This window comes from Ceratotherium simum, chromosome 14, assembly GCF_057802395.1.
Source record: "Ceratotherium simum simum isolate JZ-2026a chromosome 14, ASM5780239v1, whole genome shotgun sequence".
Classification (NCBI taxonomy): domain Eukaryota; kingdom Metazoa; phylum Chordata; class Mammalia; order Perissodactyla; family Rhinocerotidae; genus Ceratotherium; species Ceratotherium simum.
This window is the reverse complement of record NC_141913.1, coordinates 41356705-41382478: the sequence shown is the minus strand read 5'-3', so window position 1 is coordinate 41382478 and position 25774 is coordinate 41356705. Positions and strand designations below refer to the sequence as shown.

General features: G+C 36.9%; 1 protein-coding gene across 1 annotated transcript in view; it reads right to left on the bottom strand.

Moving 5' to 3' along the window:
- DCC (DCC netrin 1 receptor) overlaps nucleotides 1-25774 on the bottom strand; it is a 1105377-nt gene that overhangs the window by 611260 nt on the left and 468343 nt on the right. The gene's annotated exons all lie outside the window — the stretch shown is intronic.

The window sequence follows — 25774 nt, the reverse complement described above, 5'->3', positions numbered from 1 at the left end:
ATATGGCATAACCTAGGGCAGTTTCAAGAAAGATGGGTGATATTAACCACCAATTATAGTAACAGAGAACCATCTTTTATGGGTTAACTGCTTAAGGTAAAATTGCTCAAGTTGGAATTAGACTAGCTTGAGTTCTAGCCTGGCTGGGCCACCTAGCTGTATGAATTCTTTGGTAACTTGTTGCATTTCTATGGGCTATTGTTGTGCAAACTCTGACAGTTGGTTTTTCTTTTTTTGTAATGCAAGTACCTAATTTTGGCTTTGATTACCGAAGCAATCACTTCAAAGAAGCATCCACATCAAAGATGGCTATCTTGCGAATAAACACATTGCCAGCCACAAACTAGATAAAGACCCAGCCCTCCTCCCCCGAGGTGCCTTTGTTTTAGAGCTCTTGCGAGAGAGTTCCTTTGGGTTAGAGATCCTTTGACCCATTTGGGCCGCTTGTTTTTTTCTCTTCCTGAACTTTACATTTCTGCTGCTACCTTTTAAATTCACCAATAATGAGCCTGTGAAACCCTATGCCCCCACTCTTGATCCAAATAAAAGCAGAACCCCAAACCCATGCCCCCTCTCTCTCCCTTTCTACCTGCAACCTCACAGTGTGGGCACAGAGGTGCCATGTAATTTCCAGGTCCTGTAGGTAATAAATATAGACTCTATAATAAATAATAGACTCTGTAGAGAAGTCTCCTTCCCTAGGTAAAGGTGGCATTTCATGTCCCTTTCAGAGATTAGAGTATTTGAGCCACACGATAACTGAATCTATGAAATAGAAGACTACATCAACATCACATATGGAATAGGCACCTGCTGAAGACGGTATACCACTCATTATAGTTACACTCACACAAACAGACCTGCAGACCTGGAGATGCAATATTAAGGTTGTTCTTTAGTAAGAATAATTAATTCTAGACCATGCAGAAACATTAACATTGATGCAAATATTAATTTATCAATTGAAATTTATCCCACACATAGGTACTAAAATTACTAATATGGTTCCCAAGTTAACGCTCTAGAATCTGGATCCACAGAGCTATCCAATTGTCTCAACACTACAAGTGTATCTGCAGGGGGCACCAGCCACATGCCTAATTCTATTCTTCTCATTTAGTTACCAGAACTAATCTATAACTGTGTTGAATCTACCACTTCAATAAAGACCAAAAGGAATCAGTTAACTTATGCCCTCGCTCATTGTTCAAAGTCCAACTTCTAGGCTGTTTGTAGGGTATAGTCTTGAGTCTATTCAAAAGAAGGTACATTAATCTACTACCGATTGGCTTTGGCACGGATTTAAATCATGTACTTAAACAGAGAATAGTTTGTGTATACTACACAAGGCAAACTGCAAGGAGTAGTGGACAGACGTGGTGATGGTTACATAGGCCAACAGATTTTCAAAAAATTTCTGACTTTATTATTTAATACTTTTCTTCTTGGTCTTTATTCCTAGTGTTTTATTTAATAGTTAAGGAAATATAGTTGGTAATTTACTCACACATACAAGTTATATATTCTATATAACAGAGGTAAGAATAAATTAATTTGGATAAGTGGATAAAATATCTGGAAACATTTATATATTCAGATATATGGTCCTATTGGATAAAATTCTAAATATCTATTTTACATCTGAATGTCTGTGGTTCAAAAAATTCACTTGCAAAGTTCTAGAGCATAGAATAAAATATAAAATGAATGAGTAAATCATATTGATACTCAACAATTGATTCCTTTTTTTTGTGTGTGAGGAAGATCAGCCCTGAGCTAACATCTGATGCCAATCCTCCTCTTTTTGCTGAGGAAGACTGGCCCTGAGCTAACATGCATGCCGATCTTCCTCCACTTTATGTGGGACGCCGCCACAGCATGGCTTGACAAGCAGTGCGTCAGTGTGCGCCCGGGATCTGAACCCTGGGCCGCCAGCAGCGAAGCATGCGCACTTAATCGCTACGCCACGCGGCTGGCCCCCAACAATTGGTTCCTTTACGGAAACTTCATCTAGCTCCAAGAGCCATACATGAGGCATGAGATTGTATATTAATATGATTAGACTTAATGAAATTGGCTACTATTCCACATGCTTATTCATATGCACTCTATGTTGATTTCAGATCTTAATAAACAGGAGTCAGAATTGTCTCCCATTTAAAATTTAATAATATCATATTTGAAAACTTCAAATAGTTGATTATTTGACATAGCAAGAAATTATAAACATGATTTGTAGCTTTTTCTTTTTGTCTCTACAAAGGAAACCACACACATCCAAAAGCAATTCTAAGTTTACAAGGCTCTATATGGCTTGAATTAATGCTCCCAATATTGTGCTGAATTTTAGCACTCACACCTCACAGTGGTGTAACAAACCAGCACCAGTATTAAAAAAAGAAGTTATAGGCTATCAACTTAGTACTATATTTTCAAGGCATGAGTATGAGCACCTAGTAATGAACATTAAACTCACTGTAACACATACAAATGAAATACAGTATTTTCAGAAGAGTCATTTAATGCTCTAATGCAATACAAATGATTCCTATGCTTCATTCATAGAGAGATAAAGGTACAATTTTAACTAGATTCTCATGAAAAATAGTTACTTGCTCAACGAGAGCCTGTTCATGGAAAAAGCCTGGCTCAGACTCATTAGATCACATCTGACCCACTGTAATCATAGCACAAATGGTCTTCCTATCTCCACTCTTTTCTCACCCAAATCCATTCCACACACAGTTAAAAGATGGGTGTTGATAAATCTTCAGTTTTTGTTTCACTCGGGAAACTCTGATGTTCCAAAAATTTATTGCCTTATCCCCCAAATGCTGGTACCCAAGAATCTATCACAATGCACCCAACAGACTCATTTCCCATAACTTCTGCAAAAGAATTCTCAGATCTATTGAACTGGTCTATGCCCTAAACATGGTTTCTTCTTGACAGTATTTCTCATGGTGTTTGCTCTAAAGAGGAGTATCCTCTCCCCTAACATTTACCTTTCAAAACTGAGGTCATTCTTAAGGTACTGAGTCAAAAAATCCTCTTTGTCTTAGTCTTGCTTACTGGAAATTAGCTCAATTTTTTGAATGCTTACAACTCGCATAATTTATAGCTAATTGGACATAGTTGATTGTACAAACAAAAGCCTAAAAAGTGTTTAAACATTTGTATATATGTTTTTTCGGTATTTTATGTCCACAGAATATATCAAATATCTACTAAAAGAAAAAAAATACACAAATATTTGCTAAGCTTCTATGCGACTCTGAATGTTTAAATAAAGCATTGCAAACATCCAAATTTTGATAATTGCTTTTGAGTGTTGGCTCTATCCCTTTCTAACATATTCTGTGGCAGTTTGGAATGGTGAATAACAACACACCTGGGTACCAGATTACCTGGGGTCACTGCTCAGCTTCACTATTTAACCAGCTGGATGACTTTGGTCAAGGTCTCAGTTTTATCATTTGCACTATTCTAAGCTCCTTTGTAAATTAACTCATTTAATCCTCACCACATCTCTTTAAGTATTCTTTTCTCCACTTTACAGATAGAACTGGAATGGGAGCAAAACTCATTCAAATGTCTACATTATGTATAATTGCTTAAAAAAAATTAGTACTGAATTATCATATTTGTTAAAATACCTTGTTTCCCCAATCGGAGTGAAAATGTCCCAAGAGGAGTTTCCTTTATAGATGGGTACCTCCCCACTCCTCAACCCCCAAGTATCAGCACAGTACTGGGCACACTCTGTTGCTAAGTGAGCACATTCTGCCCTAGAGTAAATTCATACAGACAAACTTCAGCCCCTGAAGTACTGTATTATTAAAAATAGCACACAAACCTATTTTTGGTTTCATTGTTAGCCTTGGGGAAAGGCTGTTTCCAAGAATGAATTGTAGTCAAGGTTCCTACCCTCACACCTAGTCTGGCCCAGGATGCTGTGACAGCTTAAATCTAGAAACACCTGGACTTGTTGGAAGTGTCTCATACCAGCTAACTTAGCGGTTGACACATTATATGCACCTCCATACATTAACAAAGACCAGCACCTATGAGTGAGGGATCAGTTCAGGAACTATAAAAAGGAAAGAACATGTTGTTTTACACATGGAAAAGTCAGGCAGGCACATGTGAGAGCTTCGTTTTATCCCATCCTAGAAATGATAAACACAGACATTATAATTCAAATTTTATAAGTAACTAATACTCAGTAAAAGTGCCTGGGCTTCAGCATCAGAAATTTTATTGATGTCAACTATCCTAATTATAGTTGTATAGTAAGCATTAAGTGCTGTTAGCAAGAGATATATAGCCATTAGGAGAGTACCATGGAGAAATGGGTCTCACCCTCTTTATTTGGATTTCTGTAAAGGATCCTTCAGTTACTCTGTAATACTAATTTTAACACTAAAAGGATTCATTAAGTGTCTATTTATATATGTTACTTTGTTAAATGTTGCTCAAGGCCTGTTAAACGGCCTTAACCACAATTCTTTTCTAGAACGTTTACTAACTACCCATGCAAGGAGGAGTTTTACTCTTTCCAGCTCTTCAATAAGCAGCGCTTGAATACCTGGGATTTAATAGTGTCAATGCAGTGTCAGAATTCTCACTTCCTCAGAGAGGCCTCCCCCAAGCCCAGATGATACCAATTGTCCCTAGATGTCTCCTTTGTGGCTCTTACTTCAATTGTAATTAACTAACTGTGGAATTAATAGCCATCTTCCTGGCTAATCTGTAAATTCCACAAAAGCAGGGCTGGGTCTATTTTATTCTGTACTCTGATCACTTAGCACAGTGCATAGCATATAATTGTCCTTCAAGTATTTGTTGAATGAAAAAATATGTATTATTTGTAAGATAATTAGTTTAGGCAAATAGCCCAGGCTCTAAACGTTAGGAAGTCTTAGAAGGATAGCAATGACCAAAGAGGCATAAAGAGAGGGAGAAAGCAGGGATTTTTTTTCAGGGAAAGTGAAAAAGAGCTGAGGCTAATAAACATACATGAAATCAACCCATAAAGCCTTTCATTTGATAAGAGATTCTGTGGGGGGAAATGAGGCTATGCCTAATGTATCCACGAAAATTTTATCTAAGCCCCATAAATTTAAATTGCGGACCAGTGATATACATTTTGAATGAGATTTCCCCATCCTCCCTTCAAATCACTGTCCCCAGGAACAAAGTTATCATTGATCTGAGGGCCAGTCCCCACCTCCCCCACCCCAGCTGAGAAAGCCTTGACAATGGCTGCAGCCATCAATTAGAGTCCAGCCAATACATATTTCCTCCGTAGCCAGGCACAACCAAACTGTTGGCTGTCACCAGGGCAGTAGACATGTTAATGGCAAAAGCTGCAAACATTTTTCATTTGGAATTTCTTTTTGTGATGCTAAAAAAATGAGGTAAAAAATCACCATGGCAATGAATGAAAAGCTGCTAAATCTGTAGGGACATCAAAAATGTTAGGCTCTCAAAATTAAAATAATGAGAACAATAGTCTCTCTTTACCCTTCCACCTGTGCATACCCATATCACATAGGTGAGGAGAAACCTTTCCGTCAGATCCAGAAACTCTGAATATAATAGACATGCACTCTCATTCATTTAATTTTAAACTACTTTGGTTTTTAAGCAAAAGTGGAAATAAAGCATTTCACAGTCCAGGTTTATGCCAAGACTCTCTGTCTCTAGGGAGGCCTTTCCTCCACCCACACACCCCCAGAATGGGCCTATTCCTTCTTTTAAATTCTAATGTGAAAGTGGTACATTCTTCTGATTTGCCCTCTAGCCTCTTTGGCAGACTATCAGGATCCACATTTCCACCTATGAAGGGTCTAATTATTAAGTAATTAAAGTTCATTTAATAAAAAGAGACATCAATCAGGGGACAGACCTAGGAGTTAGAATCATGCTTCGCTTTTAAATATTCAGCAATGTGGTAATATTCTACAATTGCCAGAGAGGGCTGCTGTAAATGCTTTGTTTGTTCCAAATTAAAGCTTCAAATCTACATCTCTTCAAAGCCAGACCTTGTTTGCCCACTTTTAATTCACAGATTAGCCAAGGGGAAGAGAAGAGAGGTCATCCAAAGAGAAGTTCTCTCGATTTGGTCCTCTTCAGCAGCCAGAAGATCAGTAAAGAATTTTTGGAATTTGTTATAAGCATATTTCTGTCTGTATGTCCCTCTGTGCATTATCATTTCCCTTCTTTATTTTTTTTTTCCAGTTTTTTTGCTTCTTTATTTTCCCTGGCAAAATTACAGTCTTCTAGGTGGTTGGCTAAAGAGCAGTCGCTCAAACATGGCATTGCAAAACAAGTCTAGTAAGTGTGTCTGGTAGGTGCCAGCCACATTCATCCTGTGCGTAATCTTATAAAAAAAATCCATGTGGCCAATTAGTTGAACCTCAGAAGGATGTAATAGAAGAAGTGTGAAAGGGAAAGGAAATCTGTGCAGGTAAATTATACAGTCAGTTTGTCCAGCTCTGCAAATTCATCAACACACAATGAACTCATCCCCTAGGCAAAAAATAGTCAAGCAGAAATGTTATCAAATAAGTCTTTCTCAGAATCACCTTTGGGGTTTGTCCAATATAAATGCCCTGAAGGGCTGGTACTCTCCCAAATACTTGAAGACTGATTATACATAAGACTGGAACCTGGTGATCATTTTGGGTCTCCTGTAATCTGTGGGTGATCAAGAGCCAGTTTGAATGCTGGTCTATTGTAATCTCTCCTAGTAGGGTTGCTAGATTCTTGACCTTCAAATCCATGGAGTAATTCAGCTTTCCCCAAATCATCCTTCTTAATAACATCCTCAGCACCTCTGGTAGCCTACATGGTGCCTTTATTAGAATTGGGAAAGGGTGCCATCTTTGAAGCCATGAAATTTAAAAAGGTACTCCACGGGATCAGCCAGCAAAACCACAGCTGGATTTCAAACCCCACCCAACTCTCCCTGACGGCAGTTCTCAGATATTAACTACACCCATGTAGTAACAGCCCTGCTCCTCTTGATTTCATTATCAGCAATCAGATAAGCATGATTGGGCTTGGCCTATCCATGTCTTTTGTCAACTTCAGGGTCAATAGAGACAGAGTTTGGAATCATTTTTCCAGGTAGCATTTTAACATCCATCTGAGCTATTATACAATATCTATTTCCCAGCACAAGGTTAAATAATGAAGAGCGCTTTACCACCTTTTCCTCAAACTCACATGGTATTGTCTTCCTGGATTTAGATCCTTGATAAAATCTAATCAAATTACACTGAACATCAATGAGATTATTCTACATGAAAGTTGGAATAGAATCCCTCTTACTGAAAGAACTAGATAGCAACCCCTGTACAGTGCAGCTATGTTTCCTCTTAGCTTTGCTGCCATATCTTTGATGATTGAAACTGGTCTTTATCTGTGTATATGTATTAAGCCAAATGGAAACTCACTTATTATGCAGATCAATTAGGACTTATTTGCTTGTTTTACTTTACTATAAGATTTTCTATAGGAATTCTTTAAAGGACAAGCTTCTAATGTAAAAAATGTTCATTAGTCATCAAAAACTGAAAATATAAACAAAAATGATGTGGCACTCTAGCTTATTAATGTTGCAAAGATTTTAAAATAATAACTAACAATGATTCTGTAAGTTTGAATTGATACACCATCTTTGAAAACTGGTGTGGCAATGTGATCATAGCAATTTAACACGATAACTCCACTTCTAGAAATCTATCCATAAATATATGAAGAATAAGTTAGATATATAAAATTATTCGGTACAGCATTATTTAAAATAGTGAAAAATAGAAAATGGGCTAATTGTACAATTGGTGATTGTATAGGCAAATTATGGTATATCCACGATACTTAACTTTATACAGTCATATAAAATTATGTTGAAAAACAATTTTAAAAGAGAGGGAAAATGATTTTTCTCATTTTTTGCTAAAATAAGCATATCTTAAATATACAAAATGAAATTTTGCTAATGATTATAACACTCTATTCAGTGCATTATATTCAGTGCAAATTGCAAACAACTATTCATGAGCAGATTGATTTCATGAAGAGAGGTTTACCTCCACAGGCTTTCACAATAACTTTATTTTCATTCTCTACACTGCAGATGAAATTCTTACTAGAAAACTTGAGATTGGTTTATAATCAATAGTAATGAATAATTTTACAGAATTCAGGCTCAGACTTTCCATCAAGCTTAAATCTCATTAGGCATGGCTAATGAATGGTCACGACATTCATGAAAGTTGATTATGAATGGGGCTACTTGTAAACTGTGCTGAATTCAAGGCAAGCAAATCATCCAAATAACAGAAAAGCAAGCTCTTCAAGTCGTATGATATTTTGTTTTGCATCATGTCATTGTCACCACCTCTTCCCCACTTTATCTCAATTTTCCTGATAACCCTCCATGAACTCCTACCAGCACTGATTATATCACTTCATGGGAACTTCCACATTATTTATTCATTAATTGTTTAATCAATCAATCAGTCAGTGTGATTGTTAATTTTATGTGTGACCTTGGCTCGGTCACAGGGTACCCAGATATTTGGCTAAACATTATTCTGAGTGTACCTATGAGGGTGCTTCTGGAAGAAATTAACATTTGGTAGACTGAGTAAAGCAGATTACTTTCCCCAATGTGGGTGGGCTTCATTCAATCCACTGAAGGCCTGAATAGAACAAAAAGGTGGAGTAAGAGAGGATTCACTCTCTCTGCCTGAATGTTTTCGAGCTGGGACATCAGTCTTTTCATGCCTTCAGACTGAGACTTGGACTGCAATTTATACCATCTGCTCTCCCAGTTCTCAGACTTTCAGACTCAGACTGGAACTACATTATCTGCTCTCCTGGGTCTTCAGTTTGCTGACTGCATGTCCTGGGATTTCTCAGCCTCCATAGTCATGTGAACCAATTCCGTACAACAAATATCTTTATATATACATATATATGTTCTATTTCTCTGAAGAACTCAGACTAATACAATCAATCAACATTTATTGGGCGCTAATATGTGGCAGGCATCATCCTAATTGTCTGAGGAAAACCATGACGAACAACACTAGTTTCTTTCCTCAAAGAGCTCACAGTGCAGTAGGAAAAGCAAATATATAAGAAAAATGCTGTGTGATAAGCACATCATACTGGAGGAACAGAGATGTAATAATCCTTCCTGATGCCTAGTGGGAAGGGATTAATGAGGAAAGAGCTCCAGAAATGGTGGATTATGAGCTGGGTCTTGAATAATGAATAGAATTTGATCAGGTGCCCAAGATCCAAAAGGACATTCTGAACAGAAGAACAATGTGTGCAAAAACAGTGAATCTAAAGACCACAACATTTTTCGAAATGGTAAATAATTCAGTAAATGATGAGGAAGCACTAAGGGATCTCTACAACAGCTTTTTTCTACCATATAAGAGAGCCTTGTATTGTTTTTTAGTTTTATTATAGGTCATGTACGTTTTGACTACAGAAGTATTATAAGCTCTATGAGGGCAGAATCGGTGACACCTAAGTCTTAGTATTACTCCCCAGGTACACAGTAGCACTCAATAAATACTGACTAATCTCCATATTAACGAACAAATAACTAGTAACATATATTTGTGTTATATTATGTTAACATGTTAGGTCATGCTATGTTAATATACAGTAACAATTTGGGAAATGATTCACTCTTCTGGATTTTGGAAGTCCGTGGGAGGAGTGTGAGACTCACATCCAGTGTATTTCCTGAGTAAAACATGACGAAGCCTTAATAATAGGGAAGCCATAAGCAGAGAAACTTATCAAGAGACTATCCTATTTCAAAGGTCATTGAAACAAGAATCAATTGGGTTATGATTATTTCAAATTTTTAATTGAGCATATTATCCAAAGGATTAAATTATCTTCTACTTGTTAATCTATTAACCCAAGTGTTTATTTTTATTATTACCAGTAACATTGATTGAGTACATACAAGGCACTATATGAGGTATAGTAATATATAGCTTTTACATGGCTGTAAAGGGCCCCACCGAAGTTCCCTGGCAATATTTTTTATTCTCAGTTTCTTTGGTAGGACCACCCTCCTCTCATTAGAAACTGTTCTTTTTTTCCTGTCAAAAATATGTGGCTAAGTCTTATATTCAGAACTTGTAGATGGAGGCCAAAGAAAGGAGAAAACTAAGTGGAACAAGTTTTCAGTGTAAGGAGGCAGCAGAGAAAGTAGTGTCAGCTCAAAGCATTTATCTCAGTATGTACTTGATAAAGTTAATTTAATAGTAGTTAAGGTTCTCATCAAATATATCAAAAGGATTAGACATTTTTCCTCTCATAATTTTAGTATCTTTTTTCTCCCCACAAAATCTACCTGTAACATAGAATCAAGAAATCCCAGCAGAAATAATAATCTAGATTAAATACTTCTCATAAATCTATATAATTTTAATTTGGATTTGGAAGTACCTATTGGGAGAAAATTGGAGCTAATAAAACACAATTTGCATGCTATGCATTTGCACAATGAAAATGGAAAGCCAAAATACTTCTGTTTGCTGCACTTGTGTGATTTTCCTCCTTCTCTACTGAGACCCTGAGAAAATCAAAACTTCTTAAAGAATTACCAAATATTGGTAGTTTGACCCAGACTAACCAAATATACCTGACATAATGATCCATTCAAAAGGAAAAAGTGATGCCAAAGTTCTTAGTTTGGGATTTGTCTCCAACTCACCTGAATCAAAGTCCACCTTAAGAGTCTGAAGTAATCATTTATTCTGATTTATCTCTTTGTGTAATTACTGCCCAACAATCATTTGGCTGTAAAGAACCTGAGTAAACTGGAGACGAGTAAATCATCCTTCATGAAAATTTTTCAGTTGTGGAGCCATTCTCCTGGGCCCAATTGTATTATCAGATGCTTGGACTGAGGAGAAAGATGGAAAAAGGGCATGCCTGGGCAGTCAGAAATATAATTTTCCCTGCTTCTAAGGGGGCTAGAAGTGGGGTACAGGTGTGTGTGGTAGGAAGTAAGATATCTCTTCAGAACAGCTTTAAGCCTCAAGTATCAGAGTTCTTACACACTTTTTATAGAATCAGCAATAATATTACTTCCAAGGTTGTTTATGATCTTTCCTTATTTTGTGATCTATGAAGGTAAAAAAGATGTAGTAAAGTATTGAGAAGTATTTCTTAACAAGAAGCATGGTTCAGTAGGTAGAGCATGGGCTTTGAAGAGCAGTCGGCAAAGAGGAGCATGGTTAGATAATTTAGATGCCTTACTCCATCTTGGTGAGTTTGGATTTCATTTCAGCTACATTGAGAAGTTATTCAGGGATTTTGAACAAGGGAATTACATGATCGGATTTACATGTTTTGAAGATCATTCTGACTGCTGTGGAGAGAATAGTTGGATGGGAGTGGGGTGAAGGCAAGAGTGAAAGCAGGGATCTCAGATGGAAACATAACAGTAGCCTAGATGAAAGAAAATATGGCTTGTGCGGGGAAAGGCAGTCTTGTGAATACAGCCTTTCAACCCCTACTCAGCTGCCTAATAATGGGTCTTGGACCTGGAACACTTCCTTACCAAGGAATAAAGAGCCCACGCAGTCTGTGCAGGGCTTATCACCTTACGTGGGAATCTCTTTCCCTGTTTCAGGCTCAATGGGTGTTCCTCTGTTCTCCTTACGCGTGTATGTCAATGGCCCTCAGGCACACCCCCAGCTTTCAGAATTTTAGACTCCAAAAGGAAGTGGCTGTGGTCCTTCTACTGCAGTTCAAGAAGGGCGCAAGTAAGCCAATTGCCCTGCATCCACTGCTGAGGGGTCCCCGCTAGCCATAGGGGACCAACACCCACTGTTGGAGCTGAACTTGCCCCTGTCTCTTCTCTATACGAGTAAAGCATTGTCCCATCCAGTGCTTGACTGTGTTGTATTTTTCTTGGATACTCTAATGCCGAGACACAGTGAGCAGAAGTGTCTGGAATTCTCCCCTGGGTTTGGTAATCAGTGCATGGTGTTCTGCTCCACAGCTTGGGTAAGTGAGGTAGCAGTGAGAAAAGGGAAAAAGAGAGAGACTTGATATATTTTGAGGCACAATTGAGAGGACCTGTTGAAGGCTGAGGTGTGGCTTGTGAGGGGAAGGGATGGGTCAAGAATGAGTCCAGGTTTCCAAATGAAATATTTAGGTTGTGCTGTAAGGGATTTTACTTGTGTTAAGTGGCTAAATGTGATGGTTTAGAGGGAAGCAAGAAAAGAGACACTTGTGTAAGAGACTGAAAACTGAACAGGTGTAAGAGATCAGGTTATTGAATCTCAATCTCTGACTCTCAAAAACGAAAGGATTAGAGAAAGTATCTGTAAAGTTCTTTCCATTTATAAAATTACATAACCCTGTGATTCTATATTTAAACAACCTAATATGTGGCCAGACCTTATATTCACCCACCAACGTTCAACAAAACTAATGTAATAGACACACTAGACACTGTTAATCATTGGAGATATACAGGCAAATAAAGCATTCCCCATGATTGCCCAGCTGCCAGTCTAGTGGAAAATGCAGCACTCATCAGACAGTGTTAGTGATGAAGACTCACAACAGAAGAACCTAAAAACAAGCTTGGAGATTTATGGTAAGAGAGGAGCGAATAAAATTTGCCCAATATTGCAAAAACTGACCAACTCAACTCAATTTGAGCAACTCTTATTTCCTTTGCTATAATCACTAATAAACAACCTTGTCATTTATTGAGGTTTCTCACTTATTTGGAGTCACTTACTCTAATTTTCTTTGGTTCTGTAGATAGAACTCTTCTTCTCAAAGGCTATCTCAAATATTGTTATTTTAAAGTCATATAGCTTTTTGACAAAGAGAAGATGAAAATCATTACTTTAAAACAGCTAGATTTATCCTAAATTTTGCCAAGTTCTTTGAATTCACTTTGAATCAAATTTTGCTTTCTTTGAAGCAAACTCTTTTTATGATTTTACTCTTCTCTTGGCCTCAGCTTTTGAGAATTTGAGATAGTCTTTAGAGTGGTTTATAGATACTTCTACATTGGAATAGTATTTGAGACACATATTGACATCTTATTGTCATCTCCGTTTGTCCTTTTGGGAAATATGCTATGGAACTGATTCTTAGATCTAGAACCATCTATTAAGATGCCAGTGAAGTCCATCAATCTGAAGATCCCTATGAGTGATGTGTGAGGTGCATCTTTAAGGCAATGTCTTACCAGTAGACTTACTAAGGGTGCACCTGATTTTAGCGTAAATTTTGGATCTCAGAACACAGCATTATTTCCCAAATTTCTTATCAGATATTAATTTGTGAATATATTTGGGGGGTGGTGGATTATGAGATCATTTACTCTCTATCCTTATCTCCTATAATTCTCCTTTAATAACCATATGTCCTATTGTAACTGGTCTTCTCACTGAGCTCCTGAACATGGCTTTGTACTTTCCCATCTATGTCTTCAGCTTTGCCACCCTCTGCTCTCCACCCACCTGTCTGATTGCTTTTTCACACCTCCTGTGGGCTGAGCCTTGGTCAGATGTGTTTACCGTTGTCTCCTCAGTGCCTGGTACTTAGTAGGCACTCAATAAATATTTGCTGAATTCACAAGTTAAATACCTGAACCTAACTCAACATTTTAGATCCAAAACAAATCTTTTTTCTATTTTCTTCTCTGATACCTCATTGAATTTATTCTCATTGGCACTCATTTGGCCACTCAATTACTATTGGTATGGTTATCATATTTTAATGCATTCCTTTTCTATCCAATTAAATTTTAGATTGCTCAAGGATAGATATATTGCTGTATATTTCTGTGAACATTCACAGTGCTGTGTCTTATAGTGAAGACAGACATCAAATAGTACCCTCGTTTTAAGTCTGATCACATTGAGGAGTGATTATTTTTGGGTTTTGCCTGTGTAGGCAAAGGACCCTCTGTTAAGAAAACTTGGAAATAGTTGGCTTCAGTTGATGTATTTCATCTTAAAATTTTGATGACTGGTCCTTTCCATTGTGGAATATTTTAGTGGTGGCCTCGATTTATGGGAAAGTCTCATTATTATAATTTATAACTTACAATTTATAATAATTTAGACCCTCAAGAGTTGGATTATCTTCGAAACAGCTACCAAGAACAGGTTTTGTAAGCAATTTAATCGGACAAACAAGATTTACAATACAGTCTACATTTTGTTAAGTGACCTCAACTGATTCTGAAATGTAGGACTTGGTTATGCATTTTCTACCCCACTTATCAATCTTTGCTTTCCATTGATGGCTTTGATGTCAATGGCTACATATTTCTCCAAAATTATGCTATAAGCTTCTTGGAGACAAGAACAAGACTTTAATTCCTTTGTATTCTCTTCCTCTCAGGACAGTGCATTTGCAGTAGTATGTGGTCAACGGCTAATGGTTGATTGATTACTGAAAGCCTGATCTTTCATCTGTATTCCTTCTACAATCCTTCTATCTTCCAATAACCATCTACTGTCATTGCTAGAATTCCTAAATGGTTTCATGAAAGCGAGTGTGAAGATAAACAAGTCTTAGATTCATCACTTATTAGATTCATCACTTAAAGCTGGAAGAGAGCTTAGAGCTCAAACAAATCCAATCATTTCATTTTATGGAAAAACATGTGTTGAATATACAAAATTAATATCTTTTACCTGGTCTCCAATTCCTTTTTTCTAATTGTTATATATTAAATGTTCTCTACATATGTATGCATGTCTATATATGATTTTTGACTTATGTATACATGTGTATATATATGCATGATTAATAAATATTCATACAGATGTTTGTCTATGTATATATATGTCTGTATAGAAATAGAAACAGATATATAGAGAGGTATGTATGTATGTATACTTACATATACACAACTATAGTCAAATATATACATATATCCCTCTATATTTAATGTAAGTTTATGTATGCATACATACACATTTACTTCACATATATCCCTGCAAAGATATATAGTTAATTATTGAAACGAGTGGAGAATTAATTGAGCAAAGCAATCATATTATCATAGGGCATTGTTCTTAGTTGTTAAAAAGTAATTTTATCTTAAATAACTGAAATGATTAACAGAAGTTTTTTCTTCATTATTATATGCATATGCACTTTCCCTTTATAAAATATAACACTTTCCATACTTGTTCCTTTCCACTAAACTTTTCAAGTTATCAGAACTTAGATCTAAAAAATAAGCTGATTCCAGTTCTATCATTTAGAGAAATAATCTTCTTATAAATCATGAACCTGTCCATAATACAGATTTTTTTTAATGTGATTCAAACTTATCAGAGAAGATGCCTTATTATTCACACCAAGATGAACTGCTAATTTTCAGAGACAAATGCACCTGTGGAAAAAGAAATCATATCTTTAAATTGTATTATCCACTGACAAGACCACATACTGTTTTGTCCTTGTTGTTAATACGGAAATCAGAGGGTGTAAATCTCTTCATCTTCCTGTCAGCACTTCTGGCCAGGGTGTTAATGGCCTGCAGCCAGGAAGTTGTATAGGCTTCTAGCCAATCAGCAATGAAACCATTTAATTGGCTTTTAAGACAGGAAGCGCAAGGGGAGGTGGGGGAGCTCAGTGCTAACGCATTTGGATGGCAACATATTTTAAATTTCCAATTAAAACAGGGAACAAGACATCTTAATCCTTTGTGATAAAATGGGTAGAAAAGACTCACTTCATTTATTAAGCGAAAAGCTAATTTTACTGATTAAAAATACGTTATCAGCATCTGAACAGATTTCTTTTCAAAGACCAAACCCAGTCTCCCCCTAGCAAGATGATAGTACTCTAGTTTCTTCAGAGAGAAACATCAGAAAGAGGTCTCCTGCTTGGAAAAAACAACACATCTAAGGGGAGATGGTTCAGTCTGGTACAGAGGCAAAACTGTCTAATTCTGAGACAAATTGGATTGAACAATCATGACCACATTAGCAGTGACCAGTAACAGTTGGATGAGCTATACACTGAGGTTGTGGAAATTCACCTTTTTTTGACAGTCTTGGGGAAAAAATCAGGAAGTTGAGATAAATAATTGCCTAAAATATCTTGAGAAAGATATTCTCTGCTGTCCGATGTATTATAAAAGCATTAAAGATTATATATAAGTTGTAAGCAATCTATTTAAAGATTTGTTAACGAATGAGAGGAGAAATGATCATTTTGGACAAGATCTAAAAATAACACCATTGTGGACAAGATCTAAAAGCAGAAATTTATATCATGAGTGTCTTTAGGTCTTAATTGAATAGTATTAAACTCTGAACATCTTTTCTTCATCTTTTGCTGGAACTATCTCTTTGCTGATAAAAATGACGCAGGTGGAGAAAACATAATCTAAAGCATTAAGGAGCATAAAGGGTAGAAAATAACATGCTCCACTCTCCATTGCTACAAATATATACTAAAACTAGCTTAAAAAAATCATTGATGAATTTTTCTAAAATGCTAAGAGAAGAGATAGTACAAGGATAGATGGGCTTGCATTAATTAGGCCTAAAAATTGCAGAGTGAGAACAAGATTTAGATAAAAGTACAAGGAATCTACAAAGTCTTAATTGGAGATTAAACTCAGAGTCAGGTTTGCAAAACCTGCAGCAAGCTGCTATCTGACACAAAATCTTGCCTTTCTTTCATTTAACATGGTCATAGCCTCCTACACTTACCATGGCTACTCGATTCCAATTTAATCCTGCTCAGATTGCACTAGAATAGCCTGGGAGGACACCAGTATCACCTTGAAGCAAAAAGTCTGTGGCAGGGGTCAGCAAACTACAGTTTGTAGGCCAAATCTAGTCCACTATCTGTTTTCATAGGGCCTGCAAGCTAACAATGGTTGAACAAAATTTTAAAAAAGAATATTTCATGACATGTGAAGATGATATGAAATTCTAATATCAGTATCCTTAAAACAAAGTTTAATTGGAATATAGCCATGCCATTTATTTACCTATTGTCTATGGCTGCTTTCAAGCTGCAATGGTAGAGTTGAGCATCTGTGGTAGAGACTATAGGGCCTGCAAATTCAGAAATATTTACCATCTGGTCCTTTAGAAAAAAAATTTGACTCCTTGTCTATGGTAATGTTGACTCAGGTGTTCCAAATTAACTAGGCAGTTTCTTGTACAGTTGGTCAATGTGGTTGGGAGAATAATCTACTGATCTGATATATTGACCTGTGCACAAAAATGATAGCTTATTACCTTAACATCTCATGTACACACAGCCCCAGAGGGTACTTGCTCACCTCAAATGCAGCTTTTATAAAGACAATAAAAGAGGTAAAAGAAAAAAGGAGCAAAAGTTTATGAAACAGCTTTCTTCCACTTTCTTTCAGGTCCAATTTGATTTCTGCAACGACTTAGCGAGTAACAAGTAATATAGTATTTGTTATATCAGGAATTGTGGAATTTCCAGAGTCTGGTGTTAGAGAAATTTAAGTAAGGGAGCCCTTTTCAGAATGTTCCCCTCCAAATTGCTAGCAATACACTTTTTCAGCTTTTCTTCCTAAGCCTTCTATGTGAAATAAATGCAAGATAGGATTATAAAGTGATGAGTTTGTGTCTGGGTGTGTATTAGAAGTTCTACAGCTAAAATACTTTTGTTTCTACAAATTATTTTACTTATATTCCCATGTATTAAATATTTTTAGACCAATTCCCTTTGAAGTGCTCTCAGGTATTCCAGGACATTCATTTACTTATTCAACACGTGTTTACTGAACACCTACTTTTGCCAGAAACTGCTCCAGGCACTAAGGAAAGTGTAATAAATGAAAGAGATAAAAACACCCTGCCCTAGAAAAAATTATATACTTGTAAGGCGAATCAGATAACAAACAAATAAATAAGCAAAAAAAAAAAAGTATGAGAGAAGGGAAGACTATCATGGGAAAAAGTAAATCAGGAAAAGGAGATGAGTGTGTGGAGGCTGGGAGCTGTGGCAATTTTAAATAGGGAGGTCAGGAAAGGCCTTACTGAGAAAAGATCTCGAAGAGTGAAGGAATGGGCCTTGAGGCTATGTGGGCAAAACCTAGCAAGCAAAGGCTTTAAGGTGGGGGCTCGTTAGAGGAATGCACATCCCTGGTTCTATGGAAGATGCAACATTGAATCAGTCCCCAGACCTACTCTATAGGTTTTCCTAGATGAGTTAGAGAGATAAAGTCAATACACGTTTCTAATCCTAGAGAGAAAATGTGTTGTGCTATATAAGAGAGACAGAGATAGGAAAGTGCCAGAAAAGAGGGATTCTTTCAGGTCCAGAAAATAACAATAGGCTTTCTTGAAGAGTTAGATTTTACAGATTGCTTTAAAGGATGGCTAAGAGGCAGAGTGGAAGGGAGGCAAAGCACATGATCAGAAATTGCTTGTGCAACACCATAATCAGTGAGTGGTATAAGTTTGGTTTGCCTTGCACGATAGAGTGGGTGAGAGAGGAATATTAGAGAAGATGGTGGAAAACCAAACAAGAGAGGGATTGGAGAGGCAGAAGGGAGCTGGTGGAAGATCATAAATGCTGGGGAAGAGAGTGCAAGTTTAATCCCATAGGCATTTAGGACAAATGTATATACCATAGCTGTAGAAATGGGGTAAATACTCAGGAAACAGAATAATTAACATTATGATGAATATAGCTTTTAAATGTTAAATTTGTGCATGTGTTGGGGTGATAACAGATTCACAGATAGATAAATATGAAACAATATCTGTCTCTAAATTTTACAGTAATCTCATAACTTTCAACACCTTACCTTAGAAACTCCCATTGTCTATCATATTTGACTGAAAAAGACAGATGATCAAAACTTGCTTAAAGTTTCATGTTTTGGCCCCCTAAACGTCCAGAAACAAACATACACACACACACACACACACACATATACACACACGCATAAACAGTCTCTTCCTCTAGACCAGTGAATCTCAACTGGGGGTGATGTTGCTCCCCAGGGGACATTGGTGATGTCTGCAGAGATCTCCCCAGTCACTCCCAGTTGTGACAACCACATACTATAGGCATTAAGTGGATGGAAGCCAAGGAGGCTGCCAAACCTCCTACAATGCACAGGACAGACCCCACAACACAGAATGATCTGACCCAAAAGACAATAGTGCTGAGGTCCATCTAGACCAATCCACATCAAGGCACTAGTTTCAAGGGTAAGTTTGCCAGATTAAATACACAACATCAAATTAAATTTGAAGTTTAAATAAACAATAAGTTTTTAGTATAAGTATGTCCCATGTAATATTTTAGAGGTAATTATACTAAAACATTATTCATTATTTATCTGAAATTAAAATTTAACTGGGCATCCCATTTTTTTGGTTTTGGTTTTTTTTTTTTTTTTTTTGCTAAATCTGGCAATGCTACTCTAGGGAGATGGAGAATCTGAGGAAAGAGACAATAAACTGGCATATTTTAGGGGGCAGCCCGAAAGCAAAGCCAGAGGCAATTTTAAAGGGGAGGCATGGAAGGCCTGAATTTCTAAGGCAGGTCCTGAGAACTGTGTATTTGGTGTCCCTGCATTCCTGTTTTGCTGACTGCTGGGAATTGACTCTCAGACTTCACCCCAGACCACTAAATCAGAATCTGTATTTACAAAGATCCCAGGGGATTCATAAGCACATTAGAATATGGGAAGCACTGATCCAGACCATTTTTTCCTGTTAGCAGTTGAAACACAGAATTAACCCCAGCAATTACAGGCCTATAATATGGAAATTGCCACCATAAAGCTCAGTTCTACAGCCTGAGGACGTGCATCTAAATGTTCTTTATAAACTCTGATATCTCAGATAAATCGAAGACTTTTTTAATAATATGATAGTTGAATGATGTAGTCATCAAGTAAAGAATTTCTGTTGTATAGGCCAAATTTGGTAAAACTGGTTATTAAAGTTATGTCCTAGTACATTAGTAATGCAACTCTAAATGACGTTTAACACCAAGAAAAGGAAGGTAGTCCAGAGCCACACTGGATCTGAGAAAAGCTACCAAGACTATCAGGTCAATCAACAATAGATTGCTAGGTTCATCAGGACACACAATAAGTGGAAGGAAATGTAAGGAAGGATGAAAACACTTTCCTTTCATTTTACTTTGTGCTCCGTCCCACCCACGTCATAAAGGATATTTCAAATAAACCATTGTGGGCTATGATTTCTTCATCCCTGGACAGGTGTTCCAATAGAGAAAACTAATGGAAATGAGAGATCCTCTTAGAGAGAATATCCCAGAGGGCTGAGAACTACCTGACCTCTGTGTGGCAGTCTAATTTCCTTGCCTTTAGCTTCAATTTGGAGAGGAAAATCTTCAGAAGACACTGCAGCCTGTTCTGACAAGGCTTAGCTTGCTCCTCTTTGAAAAACTGATAGCAGTGGTAATAGAACCACAAGCCTGAAAAATACAGAAGCCTCCCAGGGTTTATAAGGGCCGAGCACCATAGCACTGTTAGGAATACCTGACTACCAATTCTACATAAATCGCTGGTCGCCATCAGCACCGATAACAGCATGAATATTTTATACTATAGTATCCCTGACTGCAAGTTTAGTTTTTATCAACAGCTGAGATGATACTTGAGACCACAGTTCTCTTTGATTCCCTACTATTATACTTTCTGCATGTATTTCTTAGTGTTTTATGAAGGCACAGAGTATTATGTTCAATGTTCTCATTTCACATCTCTATCAGAGGAAGACAGACAGATTGTAATGCAACCAAGTTTTCTTTAGTAAAAACTAAAACATGTTACATTTTACATTCAGTGCTGTTTTGATAGCCAGGCTGAAGTAACGAATTTGCAGAGAATTTTTAAATGCTTTGGAGGGAATTTTTATTATTCTGGCAAAGAAAAATAGCAAGTAACTCTTTTCGGAAAAAAGAGTTTTGCAATCCAAAACAAAAACAAAGTATTTTTGTTGTTGTTAAGAATTAAATGACATATGTGTGGCAGCTATAGAGACCCATAAAGGAGAGATGATATAGACAGGGTCAGAAACTAGACGAAAAATTAAACTTGAAAACTTACGGTCAAAGGAAACTCATCATTTTCTAAGTATAGATAGTTGGGAATAAAGAATAACCACCAAAAATTGATTATAAGCTCAAAACTTTCATTTTTTGTATTTAAATACCTACATAATATACCAGTATTGACAATGGTCAATTTTGATTATGAAGAAGTCCCTGTGACAGCTTAATTATTTTGCAGTATGAAAATTAGGCTGTTCTGAAAATCATTTTAAATAAGAGAAGTGAGATTTCATGATTATTTTTTAAACCGTAAAGACAGTTCTTATTTGCCTGTCATTAACATCAATTGGTTTATAAGATAAGAAGATACAATTTAGCTCATCTCTTTCAATATTGCTAACTCTTACTACAATTTTGAGTCTTATTCTATAGGAGTATATTTGCATCCTGATCGACTGGGAAAATTTTAGTCAGTTTAATTATATTCTTGATATGTGTTTTAACCACAGGAATATATATAAAGACCTCATCTTCATCTCTCAACCAATGAAATATGAATTTTTGTGTGACAAAGAAAGAAAATATAAGTACTGTACTCATTGATTTTGATCATGGGAACAAAGAGATAGTAGAATGATGCCTGAGTAAGAGAGAGGAGAAGTAAAAAAGTAATTTTAGATCAAACCCTTACACAAACCTTCCTTTCTGAAACACACCATGTGGAAAAATGCTTCATCTCAACAACCTGTTTTCTTAGGATTTTGAGCTGAGGGACAATTACTCATTAGCAGATGCTCATATTCTACTCATGGAAACGTTGCTTTCCTTCCCTCCTCCAAACTCACATGGCTTGCATCAACACCATCCATCTGGCAAGTACTAATCTACTTATGCCACCTACTATGTTATTAACTTTGATGTCATATACCCATGAGATAGCAATGTAGTTTAGAAAGAACAAGCCATGCCAAATTAGCTCTATTCACTATGTTGACTGGTCTATTTCTCCCTTGGTAAATCAAAGGGCTTCTATAGACACGATGTATCTTAATTTCGGTAAAACATTTGACAAATGATAGCCTCTTGTGCCCATGAGGTTTATTCACCCATTCAAGGCTGCATTTTTGGCAGGGCCAAAGGGTTTTGAGTGCTAAAGCTTTAGTTCAGGTTGAAGTGGGGAGTGGGGGAATAACCAAAAATATTCCATTCTACACTCCTCCATGGCAAGCTGGTCCACATGTCTGCTGATTGATGTTTCTATATTTTCCACATCTTGGCTCTATTTTCAAGATTGAGTTAACCAACACACATATAGTTGGGGTTCAATAGATTTATGTGGATTGAATGAGATGTTCTTGTCTCACGCTTCTACCCTCTACTGTGAGATGGAGAACAGGACAAATTTAGCAAATGTGAAGGAGGAAATCTTGGAGGGAAACTTGACTCTTGAAGACTAAGAGAATTATCCTATTGCTTTTGTTTATATTAAAATTATGTGCTTATTTGCTGGTGGCTTTGAGAGGGACTTGTGGGAAGATGGAGATATTTTGGTAGGAATTTAAAAATTAATGTGGCACTGATTTCAAATTGTATGATTTGAACTTCATGGTAAGTGTTAATATTTTACAAGTAGGCTATCAGTAGGATTAACATAGTTTATCTGGGATAATTTGGAAAATTTCCAAAGCCCTTCTTTCATTAGTTTTTCTATAACAGCATAATCGTTGATTTCTTTTTTATAATTTGTATTTCTGACTTGAAGTGATCAGAGGGGACCAAACAACTAATAAAGAGTGGTGAAGATTTTTTTTAAAATGTCGTATAATCACTGAGCTCTGACAACTGATCAAAGTCCTCTCTCCAAGAGCAGTAACCCCTATTATAACGACATATAATCACCAGATCAGTGCATTAATACTGTTTTATCTAACTCAGAAACAGCTGTCAGCATGACCAAAGTCTTTGCCTTGTAGATTTTTACTTTATTACGTTTCCTGGACATGTTTAACTTTATCAATCATATCTGTCAGAGACCACATAAAACAACAAGGACAGAGATGGGCTTCCTGTTCCTTTGACGAAGTGGTTAAGCATTGGATCAGCCCCAATTAGTCCTCAAGAAAGGGTCAAACAACAGGAGTAGTAAGTCAAGCTCTCACACCAACCAGTTTTGTGATCTTAGGGGCAGCCACATCACCACTATGGGACATTTTTAACATCTCTGCAATATTGAAAATAACACAGTATTTGCTCAGACTATCTTACTAGTTTGCCATGGTGATTAATCAAGATATTGCATAGTGAAGCTCTTTTGAGAATGGAAAGGGAGATTCTTTAATTATGGAAAGTTCCTGGCTTTTGATCACTGGCTTCCCAAAACTCCCTGCAAGACAGCAAACACTGTTGCCTCATTCCAGCGGCCTCCCCACAATGACACTTTCTTCAGCTGGAGCCCTCCTCAGCTGTGACATAAGCTTCCACAGGAGCCACATAGTGGAGCTCACTTCCTCTACCTTCACTGTCTTCTCTTTCAGTTCACTTTCCTCTCTGGAACTGCCCTCTCCAGCAGGGTTTTCCAAATGGCTATTAACCTCCAACTTAACTTCTAAACTCTCTTGGTCTCAAGCCTCAGAAATGTCGGGTTTTAGAGGGATGGGAACTCAGCAGATCTCAAAGGGCCAGGAGAAGCCAGAAAAAAGAGCCCAGGAATTCTGGCAGAATGTGATGCCTCTAGTTAAGTAATGTCACCACATTATGGGTAGGTCGGAGCACCCAACCACAAACATGTATACACATGCTTCTCTGAGTTTTGAGTTCCAAGTAAAATCTGCTCATTAACTGAGTCCTGCCAGGGTTATTAAAATCTCTTCTCCTCCTGATTTATGCCACCCTCACCACTGCAACTGCTACTGCTGCTTCTAATGATCTACACATTGGATATGGGAGCTGACACTGCTGAATTCTAATTCCAATTCAAGAACTCATTTAAACCTGGAGCAAGCCATATTCCATTTCTCCATCTGTGAAATGGGTGTGCTAGCCCTGCTTCCTACAGGACAATCTTCAGAAAGACTGAAAGTGATTGTTTTATGCAGTAAACATCAAGTGCTACTTGCTTAGACAACGTATTGGTCCTTGCTATCTAAACTACGTAGAAAAGAACAATAGGCGTTTTGACTAGAAAATCAGAATGGGATTCCAACAATGTACATGTTTGTGAAAACAAGCCAAAGTCATTTTAATCCCTCCTTTCAAGTAAATTCTTTGGCATTAACTTGCATATATTCTTGTAACCAATAATGAAATGATTTTTCTTCTTTTGAAAAACTCCTGGCCAACGTTTAGTCTAAAAAGGAAGTTCTAATTATGAGGAGATTATTATTTTCTCATTTACACAGATTGGGCTCATTAAAGCTGTAATCCTTTTCCCTCAGCCCACAGACTGAATGCAACCTTTTTCTATGATTCTGAGAGTGAAAAATTGGCTATTTTAACAAAAGCTTAAATCAGAGTGACTGGAAGTTCTGGCCAATGCGACCCTTAATAATAGCAATGACCGGAGAAGAGATCAATTCCTGTATTTCGGTTGAGGGTCTTGTTAGTTCATGGCAGTCACTGGGCTTCACCTTGGTGGCCTCAGAATAACATGATGTTAAATTCGAATTATGCTATATAACATCATGGTGTCTAGCCAGCCAAATTCAAATGACATTCAGTTTATACTTCTCTAATCTCTTCAAGCGCTTCAATGGGTCATTATAGAATTGAGTCTTAATGGTTAGAAATTAAATTAGAAAGGAAATATGCATCATGCTTCTACTGCACTAAAATGAAAACTTTTTTCCCAGTTAAGTGGACCATCTTTCTCTTTTGGATATTTAACAAGAAAAAATAACTAATTTAATGGATTGAGCTCATTAATGCTACTTGAGCCCATCCATTAGCATGTGTCTTTAGAGCAAAGATAGCAAAATGTTACTCAAACATGTCTACTGCCTGAATTTGCTAAAAGCACTTTCCTTCAGATTCTCAGATTCACCCCATTAGGCATTTACTTAGTGTTTGTTTTTACCAGAGTATCCAATCTGTTTAAGAAGGAATATACATTATATGATTTTTTACCATTTTTTTCCTTGAAATGAAAATGTAACTCATGTAATGGTGATCGATCAGTTAAATAGCAAAATACTTATGAAGCAGGAAAATTAAAAGAAGATGGGGATCAGCTTATACATGTAGAACGTAACCCACTGACTTAAAGCTAAGACACATACTAATAGCCTGAAGAGGAAGAATTGGTAGTTAAGAGCAGAATTTCGTTTTATTTATACGTAACTTGTTGTACAGCAGTTATTCCGAATCTGTGTGCCAAGGGACTCTAGGGTAAGTGTTGTGCATGCTTTAGAGTTATGGAAAAGAGTCCTTGAATCAATATACATATCGATCCTTGCCTCAAAACTATTAACATGACTTTTAAACTGCAGCTGTCCCTTGGTATCCCTGCGGGATTGGTTCCAGGACCCTCCAGGATACCAAAATCAGCGGATGCTTAAGTCCCTTATATAAAATGGCACAGTATTTGCGTGTGACCTATACACATCCTCCCGTGTACTTTAAATCATCTCTAGATTACTTATAATACCTAATACAATGTAAATGCTATGTAAATAGTTGTTATATTGTACTGGTAGGGAATAAC